Genomic DNA, 21,773 nt, shown 5'->3' on the forward strand with positions numbered 1-21,773 from the left:
GCATGAAAGTGGAGAAAAGATATCCATGATAAAGAGAGAATGTATGATGCGATCTCACCTCTATAAAAATATGTATGTATATGTATGCATATGGAATGCAACAATGGATAGTTAGAATGTTAAATGTGGTTATCATAGGGTAGTGAAATTCCAGGTGACTTCTGCACATTTTTATATATTATGATTTTTTAGTGAACATGTTTTATTTACATAGTCAGAAAAAATGTATTTTCATTGTGTGAAAAAAATTATAAAAATCAAAACAAATATAAAACAAAAATTGACAATTATTTATCAACTTTTATTCTTCCAGGTAGTATTAGAAAGTTTGTAAGGTGTACAAAAAATTTCTACTGGTATCTTTATTAGCATTGCATTGAATTAAAGAAAAATTCCTTACAGATTTGGTATCTTTATAATGTTACATCATATTTTATATTTATTTAGTTCTCACTTTTTATCCTTAAAAGAGTTTAAACATTTTCTTTGTAAAGGTCTTTTTCATCCTATATTAGGGTAATTCTTAAATATATTGTTGCTTTTGTTGCTATTATAAAGGTTTTCTTATTTTCTCTTTTACTTTATAGTTTGTTTTGAGGTATAGAAGAACGTTTTCACATTTAAAAGTTGATAATTATCTTGTAATTGTGCTGAATTATTAGTTCATGTGGTATTTTTATTTGCTTGTATTTTATAATTAAAATTTTTTATTGTGGTAAAATGCATATAACATAAAATTTACTATCAGCTATTTTTTGGTGCACAGTTCAGTGTTATTAAATATATTCATATTGTTGTTTAGTGATCACCACCATCTTGACTCTTTTCATCTTGCAAAACTGAAACTCTGTACCCATGAAAGAATGACTTCCCATTCCTCCCCTTCTCCCAACCCCTGACAACCACCATTCTATTTTCTGTCTCTATTAATTTGATTGTTTTAGATATCTCATATAAATGGAATCATATAGTACTTGTTCTTTTGTGACTTTTGTGACTAGGTTTATATATAAACATAAATGTTGGAATATGGTGGAATATATATATTATATATATAAAAATGTGAGAGATATCTCCATTGATCCGTTGATGGACATTTGTTGTTTCTTTTTTTTATTATTATGTTATGTTAATCATCATACATTACATCATTAGTTTTTGATCTAGTGTTCCATGTTTCATTGTTTGCGTATAACACCCAGTGCTCCAAGCAGAACGTGCCCTCTTTAATACCCATCACCAGGCTGACCCATCCCCCCACCCCTTCCCCTCTAGAACCCTCAGTTTGTTTCTCAGAGTCCATCGTCTCTCATGGTTCATCTCCCCATCCGATTCCCCCCCTTCATTCTTCCCCTCCTGCTATCTTCTTCTTCTTTTTTTTTTTAACATATAATGTATTATTTGTTTCAGAGGTACAGATCTGTGATTCAACAGTCTTACACAATTCACAGCACTCACCATAGCACATACCCTCCCCAATGTCTATCACCCAGCCACCCCATCCCTCCCACCCCCCACCACTCCAGCAACCCTCAGTTTGTTTCCTGAGATTAAGAATTCCTCATATCAGTGAGGTCATATGATACGTGTCTTTCTCTGATTGACTTATTTTGCACCATTTGTTGTTTCTATCTCTTGGCTACTGAGAATAATGTTGCTATGAACATGGGTATAAATTTCTCTTTGAGACTCTGTTTTCAATTCTTTTGGGTATATACCCAGAAGTAGAATTGCTGGATCAGACGCTAATTCTATTTTTAATTTTTTGAGACACTGCCATACTGTTTTCCATAGCAGTTGTACGATTTTACATTCCTACCAACAGTGTACAAGGGTTCTAATTTCTCCACATCCTTGCCACCACTTCTCTGTTTTTTTTTTTTAATAGTAGCCATTTTAACAGGTGTGATGTAGTGTCTCATTGTGGTTTTGATTTGCATTTTGCTAATGATTAGTAATATTGAACATCTTTTCATGTGATTATTGCCTATTTGCATATCTTCTTTGGAGAAATGTCTATTCAAGTCCCTTGCCCATTTTTGAATTGAGTTGTTTGCTCTTTTTTGTTGAATTTTAGGAATTTTCCTTTTTCTGGATATTAATCCATTATCAGATATATGATTTGCAAATATTTTCCCCCATTCTGTAGATTGTCCTTTTAATCTGTTGATGGTATCTTTTGATGCACAGAAGTTTTAAATTTTCAAGAAGTCTACTTTGTCTATTTTTTGTTGTTGTTGTTGTTGCCTGAGTCATGCTGGAGAAATCATTGCCAAATCCAATCTCTTGAAACTTTTGTCCTTTGTTCACTCCTAAGGTATTTATAGTTTTAGCTCTTACTTTTAGGTTTCTGATCCATTTTGTGCTAATTTTTGTATATGGTTACCAGGTAAGATTCCAACTTTATTCTTTTGCATGTGGACATACAGTTTTCTCAGCATCATTTGTTGAAATCAAGAGTTTATTTTATTGTGGATTATCATATCGTTTGTAAATAATGGCAATTTTCTATTTTTCCCTTCACTTCTTACAACCCTTTTTCCTCTTCTTGTTGAATTGGCCAGGGTTATGAGATACCATGCCAAGGAGAGGCAAAGTGAGCATCTTTATCTTGTTCTAAAATTTAAATGGATGTATCTAAAGTTACTTTGCAAAAAAAATGAGACTTGCTGAAGGCTTTGGGTATATTGTCTTTTTCAAATTAAGAAAGTTGACTTCTATTTTTGGTTTATGAGATTAAAATATTGGTGTGTTGAACTTTATCAAATACTTTCATGGTACCTGTTGAGCTATCATAATTGTTTTCTTTTAGTCCATCATTTAGTTTCAACTAAAATTCTAAATTATTGTTTATAATTATTAAGTCTGTTATTCATTAATTATGATATCCCCTGCCTCTGTTTAACTTTTTTCATGCTAACTGCAAGAATTTCTGAGAAGGTTTTGGTAAAATATCAAGCTATAGTTGTTGATTCATTTTTTTTCTAGATGTCAATTCTATCAATTTTTGCTTTATATAATGTGAAGCTATGTTCTTTGTTTCATTTATGCCTTTAATCTATTGTTATCAGCAGATAATGCCTCCCCCAGTCTTTTATGATTGTTTTGGTATTGAGTTTTATTTTGTCTGATATTAAAATTGTTATTCCAGCTTCCATCTTTTTTAAATAATCTTTTTATTTTAGAACAGCTTTATATCTATAGAATTATTGTGAAGATAGTACAGAGAGTTTCCATACACACAGTTTCTTCTATTATTAACATCTTATATTAGTATGGTATGTTTTTCACAATTAATGAACCAATATTGACACATTATTATTAAAGAAAGTTCATACTTCATTCAGATTCCCTTTGTTTTTACCTAATGTCATTTTGCTTATCAAGGATCTCATCCAAGATTTTGTCACCATGTCCACTTAGGCTCTTCTTAGTTGTGAAAGTTTCTTAGACTTTTCCTGTTTTTGATGACCTAGACAGTTTTGATGATCACTGGTTATATAGTACGTAGAATGTTCCTCAGTTGGGGTTTATCTGGTGTTTTGAAAGATTAGACTAGAGTAATGTCTTTTTGAGTGGAAGACACAGAGGTAAAGTGCCATTCTCATCACATCATATCAAGGGTACATACTATGAGTATAATTTATCAGTGTTGATATTAACCTTTATCACCTGGTTTAAAGTAGTGGTTTTCAAGTTTCTCCACTCTAAAGTTCCTCTTTTTGTCTTTCCCTTTCCATACCATAATCTTTGGAAGAAAATCTTCATGCACAACCCACATTTAAGGAGTAGAGAATTATGCTCTACTTCCTTAAATGTGGAGTATCAACATAAATTATTTGGAGTTCTTCTGCATGGGAGACTTGTCTATTCTCTCCATTTATTTATTCAACAATTTATTTATATCAGTATGGACTCAAGATTATTTATACTGTGGGTTATAATCCATTTACTACTTTATTTTGTTAAAATAAAATTGGTCTAATGTTGACTATTGGGTACTCTTTCAGTCAGTTCCTGTATATCTTTGACATACCTTTTCATTGCGGGTTTTTTTTTTTTTTTTAAGGCATTTTCTTACTTCCTAGTGCTATAAGACATTTCAGGTTCATCTTGTCTATTTTGTGCTCCAGTTCCAGAATCAGTCATTTCTCCAAGGAACTCTGGTTTATTTTATTGGAGAATGGTTTTAGAAACCACAGTTTTGGTGCTAGATGTTCTTTTTTTTTAGTTTAAATTCAGTTAGCCAACATATAGTACATCATTAGTTTCAGATGTAGAGTTCAATAATTCATCAGTTGCATAGAACACCCAGTGCTCATTTCGTCACATGCCCTCTTGTTGCTAATGGGTGTCATTGCTTCTTGGCCCTCTCAGCTGACAGAACAAGGAAATATATGTGTATATACTAACCATGTACACATATATCTATAAATGTTCCATATGTATGTTACCATCTGTATCTATATTAAGCTAAATATGACATCACATTGATGTCTTCAATTCTAATTCATTACCACATGATCATTCTAGAATTTCCCCCTTATTTGTAACCTCTCACTCTCACAGTGAGAAACCTGACTCTCACCACTTGCCATTCTTTGTCTTGCCTTATAAATCTTAGAATTAGTTTGTATATTCTTTAGGAAATAGCTTATGAGATTTTTTTCTGAGATTTTAATTGGGATTGAACTAAATCAAGTTGTGAAGAAATGACATCTTACTGAGTCTTCAAATCCATGAACACAGAATATCTTGCCCTTTTAAAGGTATTCTTTGATTATTTTTTATTGGTAGTTTTGCATTTTTTAGTTTTCCATATTTTCCATATATAATTCCTATATATATTTTGCTAGATTTATATCTAGCACCAATTTGTTGGGTGCTATTATAAATGTATTAAAATCCCAAATCCCAGTTGTTCATTGATAGTGTGGAAGAAAACAATAGACCTTTTTGTATTAACCATGTATCCTGTACTTTGCTGTACTTTGCTGTACTCTTATTTATTTCAGGAGATTTTTCTTTTTGTTAAGTTTTAGAATTTTCTGTATAGATAACCAAATCATCTGTGAAGAGAGATGGTTTTATTTCTTCCATTTCCAATTGATATGGCTTTTTTTTTCTTATTTTAGCACTCTCGTTAAAAGTTCTAGTACAATGTTAAATAGGAGTGGGAAAGATAACATCCATGCCTTGTTTCTTATCTCAGGAGGAAAGGATTCAGTTTCCCATCATCAAATGTAATGTTAGCTGTAGGTGTTTTAGAGATGTTCTTTATCAAATTGAAGAAATTCCCTCTATTCTTACTTTGCTGAAAATCTTTGCCGTTGTATAGTTGTTGGATTTCTGATATGATCATATACTCATTCTTCTTTAATCTGTTGATATAGTAGATTACATTGGTTGGTTTTTAAATGTGGAAATAGCCTTGCATGCCTGGAATAAATACCATTTGTTTGTGGTATGTAAATTTGTGTATACATTGTTAGGTTCAGTTTGGTAATATTTTGTTAAGGATTTTTGAATCCATGGGAGATTTTGGTCCTTTCCTTGCCTTTCTTTTAATGATGTATCTGGGTTTGGTAGTAGGCATCATAGAATGAATTAGGAACTACTCCGTCTGATTCTATCTTCTGGAAAAGATTATGGAGAATGGATATCATTTCTTCCTTAAATGTTTGGTAAAATTTACCAGGGAAATCATCTGGGCCAAGTATTTTCTTCTTTGGAAGACTATTAAGTATTATTTAAATATATTTAATATATATAGGGTTATTCAGGCTACCTGGTTCTCCTTTTGTGGATTTTGGTTATTTGTGTCTTTGCAGAAATTAGTCCATTTCATCTAAATCATCAAATTGGTGGTGATAGAGTTATAATATTACTTACTATCCTTTTCATGATGATGGGATCAGTACTGATGATCCCTCTTTCATTTTGGTATTGGTAATTTGTCTCTTCTTTCTTTTCTTGGTTAGCCTGGCCAGAGGCTTATTAATTTCACTGATTTTTTTCAACAAATCAGTTTTTGAATTCATTGATTTTCTCCATTGTTTTCTTGTTTTTAATTTCACAGAATTCTGCTCCAGTTTTTTATCATTTCTTTTCTTTTTTGCTTTAGGCTTAAATGTTCTTTCTCTATTTTACTATGATGAAAGCTTAAGTTATTGATTTGAAACCTTTTTTCATTAAAAAATATGCCTTTAGGGGCACCTGGGTGGCTCAGTTGGTTAAGTGGCTGCCTTCGGCTCAGGTCATAATTCCAGGGTTTTGGGATCGAGCCCCGCGTTGGGCTCCCTACTCAGCGGGAAGCCTGCTTCTCCTTCTCCCTCTGCCTGCCACTCCCCCTGCTTCTGCTCATTCTCTCTCTCTGTCAAATAAATGAATAAAATCTTTAAAAAATATATGCCTTTAATGCTATACATTTTCTCTAAGCACTACCTTTATTGCATTGCACACATTTTAATAAAAATTGTATTTTCATTTAGTTTGAAATATTTAAAATTTTCTCGTGAGGTTCCTCCCCTCCCCCCGCCAAGTGCTATTTTGAAGTATGTTGTTTAATTTCCATATATTTGGAGTTCTTCCAGTTGTCTTTCCTTGATTTTTAGTTTAACTCCATTGTAGTCTAGAATTTACCTTATATGATTCCTATTCTTTAAAATTTGTGAAGGTGTATTTATGACCAGAATGTGGCTTATCTTGGTATTTCATGGAAGCTTGAGAGGAATGTGTATGTAATCTGCTGATGTTGGATGGAGTGAACTATAAATGTCAGTTAGATCAACTTGACTGATAGTGCTGTTCAAGTCAACTATATCTTTATTGATTTTCTGCCTGCTTGATCTATCAATTATTGAAAGGGAGGTGTTGACCTCTCCAACTATAATTGTGCACTATTTCTCCTTTCAGTTCTATCAATTTTTATCTCACATATTTTGACATTTTCTGTTTAGGTGCATACATGTTTAGGATTGTTATGTCTTTTTAGAGTATTAATATTTTTCTATTATGTAGTTCTGTTCTTTATCTCCGATAAGTTTCCTTGTTTTGAAGTCTACCTTGTCTGAAATTAATATAGCTACTCCAGCTTTCTTTTGATTAGTTTAACTCTGTGCATATTTACCAAGGATTACTTTTCTCCTCTCCCAGCTAGAGCCACAAGGGGATCTTTCTTGAGTCTTTATCTTAGGAACCTGGTGGGTTCCTGGAGATAAACACCACGTGGCCCTAATATATATATATATATATATATATATATATATATACACACACACACATATATATTTATTCTTTTTTTTAAAGATTTTATTTATTTATTTGAGAGAGAGAGAATGAGAGATAGAGAGCATGAGAGGGAAGAGGGTCAGAGGGAGAAGCAGACTCCCCACTGAACAGGGAGCCCGATGTGGGACTTGATCCCGGGACTCCAGGATCATGACCTGAGCCGAAGGCAGTCGCCTAACCAACTGAGCCACCCAGGCACCCTATATATTTTTATTCTTAAGCTAGTATACACTGAGCCTCCAGCAATTCATCAAAATTGTCATGTACATATCCAACTAATTTGAGGTCTCAGCAACTTCTATTCCAGGTGAGTACATCTTGGCTTTGACTCTCTGGGTTTACCTTTCTCTCTAGATGTTGAAGTAGCAATTTGCCCTGCAAACTTAGATCTCTGATTTGTTCAAAAAAGGTCACTGATTTTCTGTTTGTTCAACTTTCTGTGTTGTGAGGACAGGACATTGCATGTTGGAGCTGAAACAAAGTTCAGCTTATATCTTACATTTTTATTTGCTGCATTCCCCGCCCCCCTAACCATTTTGTTATTTCAACCTTTTCATATCCCTCTGCTGAGTATGCCTCCTATATTGGATGTATTACTGGATCTTATTTTTTTAGTCCAATCTAAAGTCTTTTGATCTGTGAATTTAAACAATTTGTATTTATTATAATTACTGCTAAAATATAAGTTCTTCCATGTTATTTTGTATTTTCTATGTTTGCTTCTTTTTTAAACTTCCTTTCTTGTCTTCTATCTATTGCATTTTTTTTTAATTTAAGGTTATACTTTTATTTTTATTCTTTAGGAGATTACTCCTACTAGGGCTCATCCCTAAATTTATTTTTCTTATTCATTTTTAAGTTTCTGTATCCTATCTCTTCCTGAACTAAATGATTGCTTGAATACCTACAACTACTTCTGTTTTATCATTACCCACTCTCTACACTCCACCCATTCATATTGTATGTTGGTATCTCTCCAGGTTTAAGTTCAGTTGGGAGAGCCATCAACATGCTATTTGCCATCTTATCAGTTATGGAAAATCTTTGCTGTAACATTCAGTGGATCAAAACTCTAATTTATACCTCGTGTATCACTTGCTAGGGACAGCAACAATGCATCTAGTCTACTTGGAATTAGAATCATAAAATTTTTGTGCAGAAAGTGATCTTAGAGATCATTTAGTAAAGTAGTATTTAATAGATAAAGGATCATTTCCTAGTGGTTCTCCATCAGGTTGCTCCTACCATGCCCATGTTATAGAAAATGAATGCAGTTAATTACAAAGCTTAGCTACTCTACATAATATATGTAGTGTCACTTCCATCTCTAAATAAGCTTCCAGAAAATTTCAGAAAAAAAAGGCAAGTATCACTCTAATGTCATAAAGGCCAAGTGATTTAGGCTAGTTTCATGTTTTTCAGAGAAATAGACATAGAACTAGGTGGATTAGGTGACTATGGTCCAGGTCATGTAGCATGTTAGAAGCAGACTCTTGTTCTCATGCTCAGTCCCTGGAACCATAATGGCTCCTATTTAGAATCTATTTTGTGTAGGAGTACATGAGGAAATAGCTACACGTGAGTACATAAGAATTCCATATTACAATACAATGCCGTAAGAAGGAGAAAGTAATTTTCATTATAAGCCATTCCTTTCAGTTGTTCAAAGCCTTCTGAAATAATATCTTTTAGATTTAAATTATCCATGCTTGAAAAAAGCATGGTTGAAGACGGGAGGTAATTTTATTTTGAAAAATTTGGGCAGACTCTTTTTGAGATACATCAGATTAGTAGAAAGTTAAAGAAGGAAAAAATAGTAAAAACTCACAAACTCCATAGCTTCTCTTTAACTCTCAACTTGCTGAATTGGTAACTTTCTTTAAATTAAATTCTTCATTTAATTGGAATAAAATCATAAAATAGTTGAATAATTAAAAAATGTTAGGCCATTTAATTTTTAATGTTTAATTGAAAGTACCAATAAACATTATAGCCCCAATTTTCTCATTTCAGCTAGCACCATTATTTTCTTTTAAGAACATCACAAATACATACAATAGCAGAACCACACACACAAACTTGTATTTGGGTGGATCATTTGAGCATGGTAAAGTCAGGAGTTTTCAAATTAAAGTTTCTTTCTGAAATAAAACACAAATTCAATATTTTCTGCTATTTCCTTTTTCTTACTGAATATTTCATTAGGCATTTTTACTTTGATTGAAAGGAACAAAGAACTGCTCTAACAACCAAGCAATGGAGGCTTATTGGAAGGACAGATGTGGTCTGGAACCAGAAGAGGAAACTCATTGAGAACTGAATTGCTCCTTCTTGATCTCACTCGTAGAGTCTTAGCTTCTTTCTGGGTTCTGTTTTGGCTCCTTTCTTCCTTCTAACAGATTCTTTTATTTATGTGAAGCCTCAGCTCCCTCCTGACTTCAGTGTGTACTGGGTTATTGCAATCTCTCGGACTTCCCTGTACATCATGACTGTCCATTTCCACCTTATCCATGGGGAACAGAACCCATCCACCAACAGGTTGCAGTGATGTTCACTTTGATGCACCTGGTTTTAGGTAGGTGTCAGTGAGGACATGTAGTACCAGCTATGGCTACCTAGGTTTCAAGGGCTGATGGAGGACATGCAGACTGTTATGTCTCTAGCACAAATATTTACTTATGTACATATTTAATCAGGAATGACAAAGGGATACATATACATTACCATGTCCATCTTGTCATCATAAATTATAGTTATTGGTGACCTCACTGGAATTCTCCAAAGTGTCAAAAGTGACAGTATATATGGGTGCAACTGTCTAAAATACTTTCCAAATGTATTTATTATGAATCTTTTAGGTGGATATTATTATAGTATTTTTATATAATCCAGACACGTTGCATGAATCTCAAAATATCCAGTTGCTACACATCACAACATCTAAGGAGTTTCTATTTACAGTTTCATTGGGGTTGGGGTGGGGTAGACAATGCATGATTTTTCTTTTTTTAAATAACAAGAAGTTCAAAATGTCAAATGCTTGTTCTATTTGATCAATGCATATATACAAAGATAGAAATATTTGGTGGGGCTTGTGAGATGATCTTTGAAGCCAGAGTTTCCTCCATTCATTGACTATTAGCAGATATTTCCTTGGGACTTCCTCCTCCTAGTTAACTATTTTCAGTTGCCTAGATTCGAAGGCCCAGGAATCAATGGCCTGAACACTGTACTTGTCCCTGGTGTAATTGTAACCATGCAACTGGAATTCATGGATCATATTGTTCCAAACAGGCCGTAGGAAATGAATGCAGGGGATTAAGAAAAGTTTCTGCACCCTCCACTTTGTGCTTTCAAGGACATAGAGCTGCAAGGGAAATAGGACAAGTGGAGAGATACAGGAGGCCAAGCTCCTTCTGGAGTAGGGGGCTTCCATCAATGGAGCAGTAGAGGTCAGGGATCCAAACCATTAAGTCCTAGTCTACCTGCTTTTAAGTTCCTACAGTCTGCCTGATTAACCAAGTGGTTCATGTGGAAACCATAATATTATAGTTTGAAAAAAAACTCCATTGAACTGCTAATATTGTATTTATTTGAATGCATCTGGTATTTGTAAATCTTCTGCAATAGTAGAGGCTCTGGCCCAGGAATATTTCTGTATCAGGAAGATTCACTGTGGTGTAATGGAAAAAACCCTGGAACAGGCATCAAAGTGTCAGAACCTGGTTTTGTCCTGACAAGCTGTTTGACCCTGGGCCCTCATGGGACTGGGTTCTTCATCTGAAAATGCAGGTGCTTTTTTTCTTTTTCTTTTTAAAGAGTGGAACACCCATTCCATTTTCCTTCAAATGAAATTGTAAATGGAAACCTATTACATATAAGCCTTAAGGCTGAGTTGGGATACTCATGAAGCTTTCTCTTTACTCCTACAGCAGTCTCTGAACTGTCCCTGAAGAATCCTAGGCCTTAGAAAACAGAAAATGATTAGATTATCTCAGTGGTTCCTGGGCTCTAGAGATTCTGATTCAGAAGTGTTGGGGGCTGTGACTAAGAATCTGAATTTAATTGTCCCTTCGCTCAGGTGATTCTGACATAGGCCTTGATGATTTATTTGTTTCTGAAAGTCTCTCAGTCTAAGTTACTTTAGCTTTGTGAAATTCCAGTTTGCTCATCTGCAAATATGAAGATTAAAAATATCATCGTACTTCAAAGGTTTTTTATATGTGTGTGGGGGGGATCAGATGAGATAATGTATACAAAATTGTGACTTTTAAAATGACATCTGTTGAAATATGATTTAAATACCTGACAGATTATAGAATACTATGTTATTCTAAAAATTGTGTTATGTAAAAATGCAATCCACATAGTATAAAAAAGAGTCTTCAACTCCAAAACTTCTATATTAAGATCTTCTAGAAAGAACAATTCTAATTGGGTATTTTTCTTCTGTTAGCGAAAAGAAAGTTATAAATGTACAATCTGATTGATTAAAGCAATATAGTTTTTAAAAGAATAGTACTTACTTTTACAAGTGTTCTTTTAGGAATTTTCTATATAACAGGGGGATAAAAAGGAGATCTTTTCTATTAATGTATACTCATCCCATAACAGATACCGAATTTGATAAGGGGTGGAGGGTCTGGCTGATTTTCACTGGATATAAAGAACATTCCTTCTTTTAGATGAAAACAGACTCATGGATAGTTGAAGAAGTTCAGTTCTAGGATATATTATGGTCAGCTTTATACTCAAAACACTTGTTCATATCAAAAGTCCCTAGAACTTTATTCCCTCATCTATAAAATGAGCATACAGATGATCTCTATGTCTGTCAACCTAAGTATAAGCTCTTATAGTTTATAAACAGCATTCTAGAAGGGATAAGTTACCTCAAAACATCTATATAGTCAGGAAGAGAGTGAGGCTATTGTTTGACTCATTGTCACGTTAAACTTTATTTTTGTAGCAGCTGATAGTTCCTGATGATTTTGTAGAATTTCCTGATTTAACAGGGTTGCTATTAATTAGCCTACAGCTAGAAGATACTCTGAGCCAGTAGTCCCTAACCAGGCCCCTCTCAGACTTATTGAGTAGAATTCTGATCACCCACATTTGGAAACCACTGCACAAGAGAGCCACTTGTTTGAAACAGGATTTCTCCAGATATGACTCAATTCATTCTAGTCTATCTATCAAACTCAAACAGCAATGGATGGTGAACTTTTCAGTAATTGTGCTGAATCCACTGTGTGTGTGTGTGTATGATTTGTCAACGGTGCATCCACTGTTTTAAATAGTTCTAGTAACTATTAACATGTAGGTACTTAAAAGTAAAATACAATATATCTTGCTGCAATATATATATAATATGCCATTTTATGGCTATGGGGAATTTAATATTAAATAGAAGTATGCAAATAACTAGGGTCATGTTTTATTCCCAAGTGAAATAAAATGAAAACCCTTTTAGGACTTTAGTCAACATGCCTAAATTTCTGGAGCATTCACTGCTTTATGCATATGCATATGTATATTTGTGTGAACTCTCTATTGGTACCACATGACAGGTGCTGAGAGCTCAGTTATTCCACATTGACTCTAGAATTTCTTTGTAGATGAAGGAGAAAAATATTTTAAGAAAAGTAAAATAGAAAACTGTGGGAAAAAGCTGTTGAATTCATTATAAATTAGTTATATTTATATATATTAAACATATTTATAATTATTATAAATAGCCCTCTTTAAGCCCTGGTATGATGGAAAAAGACTGATGTAGAGTTTCTTAGATTTTTTTTTTTAATTGCCTTTGAATATCTTCTACTTTTCCTTGTCCAGCTTGGACATCTTCCCTACATCTGTGTTTTCTCTTATAACTGGCTTAGAAGATGTTTTTGTTGGTTGTGAGACAGCTGGTAACCTTACCTTTTACCTCATTATGTTCTTTTGAGCTCATTGTTTCGATTGCAACCAATGTCCCACTTCATTATTCTGTATCCAGTACAAATATGTACTATGGCTACTCTGAGAGTTTCTTCTGGCTTATTCAATACTAAATCATAATAAAATGTCATTTTCATGTATCTCATATATATTATCACAGGAATCAGAAGGGAAAAACTTCAATCTGAAAGTTTGAAATAACTTTTATAGCTGACGATCTTAGGGATGGTGTGTGTTAGCAAAATCACAAACCCATTCAAGCTAGCATGAATGAAGGCGTGCATCTGAGGATCTTTCACCGGGAGCTAGAAAGTCAGATAGCTCTTCATTTCCCTTCTCCTTATTGTAGATGTAAGGTCTTCAGCTAGTCTCTCTGGTTGCCATTTCCCAGGAGAGAGAATTTGGTTGGCTCAGATGTCATGTAATGAGGTTATCCTTCTTAGGACTGAGGGTTGGTAGGGAGCAGATACTACAAGAAATGTCATGAGAACTGGGCAGAAGTGATAGCCTTTCTAGTAAATGACTATTGCTACTTTTTGAATTTTGGTCATATCTATTTTATATTATTTATTTATTTTTTAAAAAATAAGTCCAGGATCTTTTAAAGTTAGTAAGACTTTTTTTTAAGGATTTTTTCTTTTTTAATTTTATTTTATTATGTTATGTTAATTTTACATACATTACATCATTAGTTTTTTTAAATAATTTTTTATTGTTATGTTAATCACCATACATTACATCATTAGTTTTTGATGTAGTGTTCCATGATTCATTGTTTGTGTATAACACCCAGTGATCCATTCAATATGTGCCCTCTTTAATACACGTCACCAGGGTAACCCATCCCCCCCCACTCCCCAGAGGGGTCATATCTATTTTATATCTATCTTCTTTTTCTAATGTGCTTTCAAGGTTAATCTATTTTAAAAACCAGGTTAAGTCCCTTCACTAGCATCCTTGTTTTTATTTTATTTTATTTTTTAATTAACATATAATGTATTATTTGTTTCAGGGGTACAGGTCTGTGATTCATCAGTCTTACACAATTCACAGCGCTCACCATAGCACATACCCTCCCCAATGTCTATCACCCAGCCACCCCATCCCTCTCACCCCCCTCCAATCCAGCAACCCTCAGTTTGTTTCCTGAGATTAAGTCTCTTATGGTTTGTCTCCCTCTCTGGTTTCATCTTCTTTCATTTTTCCTTCCTTTCCCCTATGATCCTCTGTCTTGTTTCTCAAATTCCTCATATCAGTGAGATTTCTCTGATTGACTTATTTCACTTAGCATAATGCCCTCTAGTTCCATCCACATCATTGCAAATGGTAAGATTTCATTTTTTGATGGCTGCATAATATTCCATTGTATATATATACCACTTCTTCTTTAGCCATTCATCTGTCGATGGACATCTTGGCTCTTTCCATAGTTTGGCTATTGTGGACATTGCTGCTATAAACACTGGGGTGCCCATACCCCTTCGAATGACTACATTTGTATCTTTGGGGTAAAATACCCAGTAGTAGCATCCTTGTTTTATTACAATTATCATAATTATTATTTTTTCTTCTCTGATGGTATACTAGTTTTGGACCAGAGTGCTCCAGGCCTCTCCCTTCTCTCCCTCTGGTCTGCGTTACAGGGCAGCAGATCAATGCTGTCCCATTGCCTGCCTCCCATTATAGCTTGGTTAGCTAATAAGCAGCACTCAAAAGAGACTGGTGTGAGTGGAAGGGAGAAGCATGGTCTTCCTTTCCCAGGTATCATTTATGTCAGTGTCAGTGCCTTCTCTGCCACCTCAGGTCCTGTGGGCCATTGGGTTCCGGCTTTCTTTGTGCCCCAGCCTCTGGCTGTCATAATTTGTCTTCCTCCCTTTGTCTTTTCAGCTTAGAGGTAGCAGCTGCTTCCTGCTATTGCAAATCACTAAGCTAGCCTCACTGTCTATACCCCCTTTGGTGTCTTATCTCACACCTCACCTATGTAACCAATACTTGATTGATAGATTATTTCAGTTTAAAGTAGTGTTTGGACAAAATGTGATATAGTATAGAACTTATTCTGCTGGTCTTTTTAAAAAAAATTTAATGGACTTTATTTTTGTAGGACAGTTTTAGGTTTACAGAAAAATTGAGCAGAGTTTTTAAATATCTCCTGTCTACCCCCGCTCAGTTCCCTCTATTATTGACATTTTCTATTAATGTGGTACATTTGATAAAGTTGATGAGCAAATAGTGATACATTATTATCTGAAGTCCAGAGCTTATGTTAGAGTTCACTCTTTGTGTTGTACACTTTATGTATTTTGACAATATATACTAACATGTATGCATGGTTGTAGTATCATAGAGAACTGTCTCACTGCTTTAAAAATCCATCCCTGTGTCCCACTTATTTATCCTTCCCTCCTCCTGGCAACTTCTGGTCTTTTACTGTCTTCATAGTTTGCCTTGTCAGAGTGTCATATTGTTGGAATTATACAGCCTTTTCAGATTGGCCTCTTTTACTTAGTAATATGCATTTAATTTTCCTCTATATTTTTTTGTGGCTCGAATTCTTCAAATTGCTGAATAATATTCTCTTGTATAGATATGCCACTATTCATTCACATATTGAAGGAATTCTTGGTTGCTTTCAAGTTTTGACACTTATGAATAAAGCTGCTCTAAACATTTGTGTGGACATATAATTTTTACTCATTTGCATAAATACCAAGGAATGCAGTTGCTGGTTGATATGGTAAGAGTGTGCTGTTTTGCAAGAAACTGTGAGACTGTCTTCCAAAGATGCTGTGCCATTTTGCATTCTCACTAGCAATAAATGAGAGTTCCTGTTGCTCCACATCCTCATCAGCATTTCAATGTATTAGATATTAGCCATTCTAATAAAATTTTTTCCACTATTGATGATAACCCAGTCTTTTTCTTTTCTAGTGGTGAAGAGATTAGATCAGTGACTATATTATGACTATCAGTAAGCATGTTTTATTAAATCGTTACTATTTCTTAAGAACTTACTTGTTCTGAAAAACTTGCTACCCATTTGCTTCTTTTGGCTCCCATTGTTTGTTTGTTTGTTTGTCCTTTGGTCAATTATTCTTGTATTTTGTTTCTTAGTTGGCAGTAAAACCAGAAATTAAGAATGTGTGTGTGTATACGTGTGTGCACATACTTGTGTGTGCAGTGTACACCTAAGCATCCGTACCCAAGGCAAGTGAAGAAAAGATTTCCTGTACTGGCTCCAACATCATCCCTATCCATGTTTTCTTTGTTCAATACGCAGACCAGGAAGCCTCCATCATTGTTCACTATGGTGGCCTGTAGTTCAGGAAGGAGGAACAAGATTGTGCCTTTTCATGATCATTTTGGAAAATGTTCCAGGACTTAACCTATTTCTGCAATGTCTTTTGTGTCCATTCCCAATGCTACCACCTCCATTCCAGCCCTTCTTTCTCACTTGACTCACTGCACCAATCTGCTGAATGGTGTTCTTGCCTGCATACGCTCATTCACTTCATGAAGAACCTATTCTGTGTCAACATTGTGCTAACTGACAGGGGTACGCAGACAACTGAGATATGATCTCTGCCATCAACATGTTACATTGTAATATTATATTATAATATAGTCTTATATTACAATATCATTATATTATATTATAATATTTAAATATAATAGGAGAGAAAATTAGGTAATGACATGCTCAGAAGAGAGTCTGGTAGGTCAAACAATAGATATCACAAAATAACCATATATTCATTTATGAATACCTCCAGGTAATTAGTTTTGGGTGGGAGACTATGCTATGCTCTGTGGCTATAGCATGATCCCAATAAATATTTGTTGAATCAGTGAAAGGATGAATTCTCCTTCTCTGAATGCCAGCTAGGCCTTTGTACTTGCAATCTGAGAAGGTATAATTCTTAGGGAAGCATAAATCTCACTGTCCTTCCCATCCAAAGGCCCAGATTTAACTGAACAATAATAAAACATACTTTCTCTGTTTCTACAGAAAGAAGCAAGTCACTGTTTAGAATATTGCTTTTTTTTTTTTCCTGATGAGTTTTGATTCAGGGAGTATATAACACTCTATAAATATCCTACATCCTCACCTACAACTTAGCTACAATTGTTTTCTCCTCTGGCTCTTAGTGTAGCCTGTGTCTAGAAATTTTTGCACTGTAAAGTCAGAAGTCTTCCCTGCAAAGAGGTCTCCTTTCTTGGGGCCTCTGTGGGAAGGAAGTAGTGAACATGTGGCGTTACCACATAGAAATGGCAAAAACTGACCCACATGCATGTATATGATCCCACAACTGACAGAACTGCTCCTGTAGTCCCTAACAATCAAGCTGGGGTTGATATGTGAGTGGTTACTGAACACTTTTTATGTGCCTGACTGGGAGCTAGGCACTTTTACATTTGTTATTACCTTGGAATAAACATGGTACCAAATTTGTCAGCAAGGAGATAGTGTGGTGAGAGGAGCTTTGGGGATGGCTGAGTACCCAGTAGCGGTCCCTGCAGAGAAGCTTGTATTTGAGATACAGGTAATAGGGAAACCTTCCAGTGAGAACAAAACCTAATAAAAGCAGCGCTTTGGAAAGACTTCCATGGCAGTGCTCCCCCCAAGCCCAGAGAGGTTGACATGTGAGGTAGACCTTAGCAAAAAAGGCCTGTGCTCAAGAAGAGCTAAAAGGTTCTCTTTTGATCCCAGTACCTTGTTCCCTGGAACATCTTATAACCCTGTACGTCTGGCTTTCGTGTGCTCTGCCCTTCTAGTTTGGAGGTTTACTCAGCTCAGAAGGTAGGGATGAGGCGGTCAGCAGCACAGATGTGGCAGTTGACCCATGGAAGGGAATAAGGTCAAGACAAAAGAGTAAGGACTCCAGGACTAGAACCTGGGGAGGGAGATGGGGAAGAGGAGTCAGCAAAAAAGCCAGAGGGCTTTGCAGCAAGAGCGAGACATTAACAATGAATCAGTCTACTGTAATATCAGCAAAACCAAGTTTTAAGAAGGAAGGAGTGCTTTTTGGTATCAAAGGCAGTAGCGCCTGTTAAGAACCTAGGAAGCCTAGGGGCACCTGGGTGGCTCAGATGGTTAAGCGTCTGCCTTCGGCTCAGGTCATGATCCCAGGGTCCTGGGATCGAGTCCCGCATCAGGCTCCCTGCTAGGTGGGAGCCTGCTTCTCCCTCTGCCTCTCTCTCTCTCTCTCTCTCTCTCTCTCTCTCTCTCTCTGACTCTCATGAATAAATAAATAAAACATTTAAAAAAAAAAAAAGAACCTAGGAAGTCTATACCAGAACCCCAGTTAAAATGGATTACTTCTTCCTCTCTCATCACCCCATGCAGCTATCATTTTTTAAAAGATCAAATATATAATCAGTCCCATGACCTTTTTTATACATACTATCTCAATCATTATAGCAGGCTTAATAAGTAGGTATCATCAACATCATCATTTATTTATTCCAAATTGAAAGACACTAACTCAGAGACATTAAATGCCTTGCCCAGGTTTGCACAGCTAGGAAAGCTGGAATTACAAGCCAGGTTTGTCTGTTTCCCAAGTCTGAGGTTTTAGTACAAGCATTATTTTACGGTGCTTGAGACTTTGTATGTGTCCCCCTCCCCCAAAAAGTTAAATCTCTTTCATTGCTTTTTTTTTCCTATACCACCTTACCCTCAGAGTAGCAATACAATGCAGATTAACTGAAAGGCTGAGAGAAGTGGAATGAAAAAGAATAGGCTATAATAGAATAGATGATAGAGAAGTACTTGCTACCTCTTGAAATCAGATTGCAAGGGAGTTACTTCTGACCTAAGTTTGGTTTACTATTCTCTTTCCTAGGTAGTTTGTAGGCATCTCCAGATTCACATTTCTATTTAACTGACTGGTCCAAGAATTATCTGGGGTGCCTGGGTGGCTCAGTTGGTTAGGCATCTGACTCTTGGTTTTGGCTCAGCTCATGATCTCAGGGTTGTGAAATGGAGCCACACATCAGAGTCCATGCTCAGTCTGCTTGAGATTCTCTCCCTCTGCCTCTCCCCCTGCTTCCTCTCTCTCTCAAAATAAATAAATAAATCTTAAAAAAAGAATTATGGTCTCATGACCATAACTCTTAAAGGTAACATTCTAAATCTAGAATAACTTTTGACTCACTGGTCCTTTCCATTTCCTGAACACGCTATCTAACAGAGCTCTTATTTGCATAGAGTTTTCTAAATGCAATACAGGCTGATCTTGGTAAAAGAAAACGCAAGGAGTGTTGAGTGAAATGGAATTATTTTGCTCATTCTGAATATAATATTTGATTTGTCCTTCCTTGTCATCTGAAAAGGAGACTACCTACAGATAAAGATAAATAGAGGGCAGAGGGATGCAGATCCTTTAACAAATATGATAGGCAAAAGGTCTGAATAGTCAACTCCATTTGCAGACACTCCTGTGCAAATTAGATAGTTGGATTTTCCCCCAGGTAAGTGAATGTTGGAGGATATTTAAAATCAGGGTGGTAGATGGCCTTTTTATTAAAATAAAAAAAAAAGGAGTGTGTGCAATAGAAGTTTGCATTTGAATGAACCACAGGGATCACTGGATTCTCATTGGCTCTCACAGATAAAGAAATTGAGATGATCACAGGGATCACTGGATTCTCATTGGCTCTCACAGATAAAGAAACATCACAAAACTAAGAAGGTGGTGAGTACACCAGACTCTGTCCTGGCCTGTTCTCTGGTTGCTGTAGAAACCTGCCAACAGCTCTGCAAATCCTCCTCTCAACTCCCCTGAAACAAAATACTGAACTTTTCAAGTGTTCCCAATCTTGAGTTATAAAATATGTTTTGGGATATTAAATACCAGTGTCCACTTCTTGATGCATATATAATAAAATATTTGGAGGTGTAGAGAACATGGTTCTGGAGCTAGTTTGATTCACTTGCTTAAGGAGTGTTTATTGAACTCCTGCTCTGTGCCAGGCACTGTACAAGATGGGCTAGACCCAAAGTGTGCAATGGTGAGCAAGACATGGGCCCTAAACTCTAGGAACTTCAAGGATAGTGAAACTGACTTCTTGTTCTGCCACTTAGGAGCTTTACATTGGGTTAGTTACCTAACCTCTTGGAGTCTCAATTTCCTCATCTATACAATGGGATAATAATAGCTTAGAGAGTTACTGTATAAAGAAAGGTACACACAAAAGTGCTAATACATAGGAGCTCAGTAAATGGAGCTATTATTAGCAGCTTCATTTTACAAGCAAGGAAACCATGATCCAGAAAGGGCCAAGCAACATGCTGAAGGTCAGTCACACTGTTGTAGGCAATCTGATTCATTCATAGGTCCAGATTGATATGGCCCGGGGAATCCCTGAGCATGTTCAAGGATGTACCCTTCAGTTAAATTTTGTTGATTATATCTCGTGTCATAGTTGCTTTCTGTAGTACATTTTATATTGCAATCTCTTGGAATGGAGAAGCAGATGATCCAATACCAAAGATGATTTAACAGCTGTTAAAGGGAAAAATCCCTGATGTTCCCGAATTGAATTCTTCATTTCTCATAATGAAAGGAACTTCACAGTCCATTTAATGCATCCTCCCTATTTGGTCATTCAAATAAAGTCCTGTACTACTGGCTTTCTTAATTTTAAAGGATGCTTAAGTATCAGATAATCATCATATGAAAGCACACTCATGGTTACAGAGCTTTCCTGTTCAAATAGTATGTTCTGTCCAGACCAGCATGGTGGGTTTGCTACTGGGTAAGGGAAGGTGAAGACATAACTGGAGCCCATTCAATAACACTCAAATACGTTCAGAAAGATTTAAATTTAAAGGTGAATGAAATTTTAATAAGTACCAATATTTTCTATTATCCCATACCAAACTTCATTTTAGAGAAAAAATCTTGTACCTCTTTCAGGACTCAGTTTTAGTTCACTCACTCTGGAGAAAGGCGAGGAAGAGATCTTCATCATTGGCTCCACCTCTCTGCTCCTCCGTCCTCATCAGCCGTTTCTTCCCCAGGGCTTCTCCTGCCTCAGGATCACTGGGAGCTTGTTACAAAGATGGATTCCTAGAGTTCGTCAGACCAACTGAATCTGGTCTTCTGGGGATTGTGTGGGGTGGGTTTGAGAGAATCTACAATTTAAACAAGCTCCCCAGGTGACATTTTCCCCATAATAAAGTTTGAGAACAACTGCAGGTGTGTCTGTTTATTGTTTCACTCTGGTCCTTGTTTTTAACCAGTGGTTCTCAAACCCGGTTGCATGTGAGAACCACCTGGGAAGCTTTGAAAAAATACTGATGCCAGAACCCCACCCACGGTGATCCTGAAATAACTGGTCTGGGATTGAGCTAGCCACCAGTATTTTCTCCAAGTGATTTTCATCTGAAGCCAGAGTTGAGAGCCACAGCAATGCTTCTGAGATCCCTACCTGATGCTTTCATACATCTACCCTCTATCTCCGTGTTCTGCCCCCTTTCTATTATGTTCCAATTTGCTGCCGCTTTTCCTTGTCTTGTACATCCCTAAGTCCTG

The 21,773-nt window shown here is 35.8% G+C and overlaps 1 long non-coding RNA gene across 1 annotated transcript; it reads left to right on the top strand.

Annotated features, from left to right (window-relative positions):
* The first annotated feature begins 4,575 nt into the window (after positions 1-4,575).
* On the top strand, positions 4,576-21,418 carry LOC141372658 (uncharacterized). The gene is made up of 3 exons (XR_012378047.1): positions 4,576-4,769; positions 19,848-19,931; positions 21,156-21,418. It is a non-coding gene; the product is annotated as an uncharacterized lncRNA (long non-coding RNA).
* The last annotated feature ends 355 nt before the right edge of the window (positions 21,419-21,773 follow it).

The sequence above is a fragment of the Callorhinus ursinus genome, unplaced genomic scaffold (assembly GCF_003265705.2).
Source record: "Callorhinus ursinus isolate GAN/ISIS: 27379988/994484 unplaced genomic scaffold, GSC_fseal_2.0 scaffold4, whole genome shotgun sequence".
Classification (NCBI taxonomy): domain Eukaryota; kingdom Metazoa; phylum Chordata; class Mammalia; order Carnivora; family Otariidae; genus Callorhinus; species Callorhinus ursinus.